General features: G+C 29.3%; 1 pseudogene; it reads right to left on the reverse strand.

Moving 5' to 3' along the window:
- Positions 1–2,740: 2,740 nt before the first annotated feature.
- On the reverse strand, positions 2,741–5,248 carry LOC124934022 (annotated as a pseudogene).
- Between the last annotated feature and the right edge of the window lie 628 nt (positions 5,249–5,876).

Consider the following 5,876-nt stretch of genomic DNA (forward strand, 5'->3'; position numbering starts at 1 on the left):
AAATTCCAAAACTTGCTGATATTCCAATATTGCTCCGTACTTGGAACTTTTCTCTACATTCTCGCAAGTGCGCCACAATCTGAGACTATGTCTCTCCATAATTTTATAACACTTATGCGGGTTCTGCCATAGACTCTCGCATTACGTTCATGCCAAATGTTGTAAACTACTGCTCCAAACCCGCACTTGAATACGTTTGTTGTGAATCTGTTTCCTTTGGCTTTAAGAAGTGTTTCTTCTTTGATTTTCTTTCCATTCCTTCGGGAAACTGATCAGTTCCAGGCTTTTAGAAAATTTGTCCCAAATTTTCAATGCTATACTGCAGCTCCCAAACAAGTTATCAATATTTCTTCATTTTCATTGCATACTTAACAACGCCTTAGAATACAAATCCACAAAGCAATTGGAAGGAAATGTGTATAGTCTTCTCTATTAAATCCTTATCGAACAAAAAGAGAATGTCAGCGTAGACTAGATGCAATAAAATATTTACCTATAAATAGATCTTGAACAAATCTTGGACGTAGGAAGAATGACAAAGAAAGGGCTTGGATCGGGAGGAGAGCGAAGGAAGAATGGCGGAGAAAGGGAAACTTTATCGATCTTCAACGGATCTTGAATGATCTGTCGGCGCGCAGAAAGAACGACAGAGAGGAGAAGAAAATCGGCTAAAGGAGAGAGATAATCGGGGAGTTGGGGAGGCTCTCGGGCTAAAAATGGTTTTAATAAGAAATAGCGATTGGTCAATGTACCAATCGCTATTATAAAGGTAATTGTGATTGGTCATTGTACAATCGCTATTATATTTGAGTTATATTATTATAACCTTATGGTCATGGGTTCGACTCCTATGGTGGGCGTTAGTTTTAATGAATTTTTTTAGTATTTCTAATAAAAGTTTATAAAAATCAATTTTTGTGATGATGTTGAAAAAAAAATTAATTAGTAATAATTTTATATGTAATACACTTTTGGGTAAATCTTTGACAAAATAAATTGTGTTGAAAAAAATCTCATTATAATAATAAGTAATAATTTACGTAACTTAAATAACAAATTTAAGAGAATTTGTTTTTTTAAATAATAATTTTAAATGTGAATTAGTAAAAAATGATAAAAATACAATATAAAAAAGACAACCTTAAAATCAAACTATAATAATTAACCCAAATTGATAATGGTTTAGACAAATCGCTTTGTTTGCTCGCTAATTGACCTTTTTTTTACTAGTGGTGTAAGGCTAGAAAGGATTTCTAAAAGCTTGTTAGGATTGTTTTGAAACTTCAAAACCTAAGGGAAAGTCTTCACTTATACTATAATGCAATGTTCTAATGAAAACTACACCTACTTAAAATTGAGTTCATAATGCTTAGATTTTCTGTGTTTCATTGTTTGTATGATATGAATATGCCATAAATGTTGTTTTTAATCTTTTGGCTGAGTTGAGTCCACTATATTCCTACTAAATTTGAAAAGCCAAATTTAATGAAATCTATTGATGATGAAAATCATCTTCATGGCCTCTGTTTGAGTTATTTTGATTCACAATCGAGTGATAAATATGGTATTAGTATGTTTATGAACGTTAAGTTGATCTTTAAAACGATTTATAAAGTTTTGAGGTTTCAATGTGTTTATCAAATTTTTGTAAGAATCAAGATGCAATGTTGATGAAAAGGTAGATCAGTGATGTTAACATGTTCCTTTAATCCTATTGATTATCCTCATATGTCAATTTCTAAGTTTGGTTGGAGGAATTTGTTCAAGTTGCAATGAATAAGTCTTGATGTTGTTGTATTGTTGATGTTTATGAAATGGTATGTTTGTTCTTTTAATTGTGTTAGATATTGTTTGAGAATTATTAAGACTTAAGAGGTATGACTTATGATCATTTCATTTTGGTTGGCTAGCTGCTGTTTGGATAAGAACAGGTAGGTCATTGTGAAAAATACAACCCAAAAGAAAAAAAAAGGAAAAGACGATCATCTAAAGTATCAAACTCAAGGTCTGCTGTTGGACATCCGCCGCCAATGGGCCTTTTTTTCTTCATCAGTCTCAAATCCAGCCTGTATCCTTATCTCTATTCCAGAAAAAATCAAATAAATCAAATGCATTGACAAGACTAAAACTCACAACTTTCGTTCCTTAAGCCGTCTAACCAAAGCAACTCATTCTTCAATTTGGTCGTGCATGAGGATATATCTAGTTTGGTTGACTAGGTGAACATGGTTGCTGGTTTATTTTGTATTTTCGACTTAATTGTATTTCGAAACCCTTTAATTAATTATAAAAATCCAAGAAATTATAAAATCGCTAAATAAATATTTTCCAATAATAATATACAAGAATAATAGCTTAAGGCCTGTTTGAAATATATAAATTTTTCCTAACTTTGATCTATCTCATTTTTTTCAGGTACTATTGAGATCATGCCGTCATCTACATGTATTCATCTCGATTTTACCTATTTATTTTTTCATACCATAATTACAAGTGAATAAGAGAAGGAGAGTACTACATCATAACAAATAAGTAAGCACATCACAAAATTATTAAAGACAAAAGGGAAATGGATATAAAGGTGTACTTAGTCAAAGAAGGAAATGAACAAATATACATCCCACTTCAATTATTCTTATTTTTAAAGATAGATCGACCGATCATAGATAGATGTCTTAATATAGTAATTAAGTTCATGCATGATAATATATATATTTATTCAAGGAGAAGATGAAATAACTTAGACATTCTTTCGTTGGTTGATGGGTTCCTTTTGTGCATTGAAGTAAACAGTTGCAACCGGAACCCCAAGCATATAGGTGATTAGAGAAAGCTCTATTATTGAAGTTGGCTCTGGTTATGATATTTGGCTTCTCAATAGTTTGGTCCACATATATGGATTGTCTAAATAGTATTAGGATATAACGGTGAATTCCAACAGCTGGACAAGGCGTCATGTATGGCACTATCTCTTTTCCTGCATTTTTAGTTTACTCATAGTTTAGTGGGTGTGTGCAAGAATTCATATTTTTAAATTTATGAGTTTGAATCTTAACAACGGGACCTCAATGTTTAGTTAGATAATTACATTTTAAGGTTACGTAATACGAAATTAACGCACCTTGACCCGAATTGGTACCTCCGGGAATGTTGGACACATTGCTGAAAGGATAAAAGGAAACATTAGTATACATGAAATTGTTGAACTCTTTTTACTATATAAATTAAACCTTGTCTAATAAAAAACACTTTGCTGAATCATTGAGATTGGATCCTCTGTTGTGGACCCCTGTTCTCCTCACATGGAAGGGACAAAACAATCATTTAAAAAAATTAATATTTTGCCCTCACTCCGGAGGGAAGAAGTATCCTCAAAACAGGCATCCCCAAGTGGTTTTGTATACCCAAAAGAGTCTATCACAATATTATATGGGTTTGTAAGGCTTAATATATTATCACCTACTTCTTTTGTTGCTCCTTTAATGTTGAATGTATTTTGATTGTAGCTTTTGTTGCTCCTTTAATGTTGAATGCATTTTGATTGTAGAAAGATGTAGTTAGCATGTTCTTATTAAAACAAATCTTAATAGAATACTTGTTAAATAAAATGTTCAAGACATAGAGCTTGTTTGATCTTTGATTATTTAAGAGTTTTTTTATTTTATTTTGTATAACAAATCTTGTTTGATTAAAAATGTAAATTATTTGAGTTTAAATCGTTTAGTTGCTAAAATATTATATTATTTTTATACTTAAAATTAATAAAAAATAAAATAAAATATGAATATTTTATTATTTGTAATTGATCAAATAAGTGATTTAATATTTAGAATGATATGATAGGTAGAGAATTTCTAAAAAAAATAGGTAAATTAATTCTCAAGAAATCATAAGTCAAAATTATATCAAACCAGCTCCAAGTATAGACAAGATTTGTGTTAGTAACAACTTAACAAGTCATATTTGTGATAATACAAAATTTTTAAACATTTAAAATATATATTTCTAATTTATTTTAAATTATCATGGATTAAATTTTATCTTATCATCAAAATAATAAGCTTACTATATATGCATGATTAATTAGATTTGTAAATTTAACTTTACAAAATAGGTTTAAAATGTTTTGAGTCCTCATTATTTAGTATATTGAAAAAAAAATATATGAAAGAGAAATAGGGCTAGCTAGGACTTGGCGCATCTGGATTTGTCATTATCTGATCATGCATGCCAAAAAGTAGAATTAAAATAATATAAAAAAATGACATGTGGGTTTGCATTGTTCATTAGTTATCACTTATTGACCATTAATTGATTAATGAATGCATGTCTAAGTGGTCCATTTCAGTGCATGTCATAACATTATATTCAAGTAGAATAATATATAATATATTGAGCATTGTTATTTAACTTTATAAGAGAAAGTTGGATTGATTTATTTTACAAATTTAATAGTTACATCATTACATTCATTTTTTTTTATTTTCTTAGATCAAATCACCTAATTTATTAAATTAAATAGTATTTATTTTTAATTTTTAATTATTTTATTATTTTATATTATTACCCTGTATGTCATTTTACAAAATAGAATTTTGTAACTTGCAATTAGTTTTATTGTTGTAAACTTAAAACTCTAAAAGTGGGTATTACCTACTTAAAAAATAAATAAAAAACTTGTAAGGTATAAAATCTCAGGTCAAAAGCCAACAAACGTGCAAGTAAAAGTTGAAATCGAAAACTAACAGAAAAACCCAAAATCTCGCTTAACCTAAAATTCAAATGATTGCGGTAACCTCTAAAACAAAGTCGACAACTTTATTTGTTACTCAGATCGATGGTTAGACTTTTAATGTTTAATTTAGTAACGGAAAATTGTTTAATTGATTCGTGTGCCTAATCTATACAAAATCATTTTTCTAACCAAAAAAAAAGTAGACTTTCTAGTAAATATAATTTTGATGTTTGGAATAAAAAGAATTCCACATGCACTAACTCAAATACCCAAAAAAAGATTAATCAAATAAAAGGTAGATAGAGAAATCATTACCAATGTGTAAAGCTCATTAGGCAATCCAGAAATGGTGACAGTTGGGGGATTGAAAGCCATGGAAGGCTTGATGCTGCAGTCATTAGTAACATGCTTGGTTCCATAGTAGACATTCATGGCGGTTGTGGGCACAAATAGATCCACCACATCCCCAATTATTCTACACATGATCAGAGGATCTATCGAAGTAGCAGCCATCTGAGAGGGGAGGTGTAAGAGATGGACAGTATGTGAGTGGGTTAAAATATGGGAAAGAACAATGTAAGAGAGAGTTGGCCAATATTACATAACATGCATGAGAGACAACTCAGTGAATATGACACAACCCCGTGTACTCAATTGTATAATATGTCATAAATTAACAAAGGTAAAATGTGAAAGGTAAAATGTTAAAGTAACAAATATCATATGGAGATAAGTACTTTAGTTTTTTCGTCCATAAATAGCATAATATGTCATAAACTACTAAGAAAAAATAACTCACAGAAATATATGATATAGCAAATATCAGGTAAAGAAAAAAACACTCATATAAAAAATGTTAAATAAACAAATATATGATGGAAAGTATAGTAATTTTTAAAGATAAATTAACCAAAAAATAGTTTAGACAAAAAAATATTACAGTAACAAATATCGAATAAAGAAAAATACTCTAATTTTCTCAATCATAGATAACATAAATTGTCATAAATTAATCAAAAAAACAGTTCAGACGAAAAATGTTACATCAACAAATAACGGATAAAGAAAAATACTATAGTTTTCTCAATCATATAGATAACATAATTTGTCATAAATTAACCAAAAAACAGTTCAGAGAGAA

This window comes from Impatiens glandulifera, chromosome 1, assembly GCF_907164915.1.
Source record: "Impatiens glandulifera chromosome 1, dImpGla2.1, whole genome shotgun sequence".
Taxonomy (NCBI): Eukaryota; Viridiplantae; Streptophyta; class Magnoliopsida; order Ericales; family Balsaminaceae; genus Impatiens; species Impatiens glandulifera.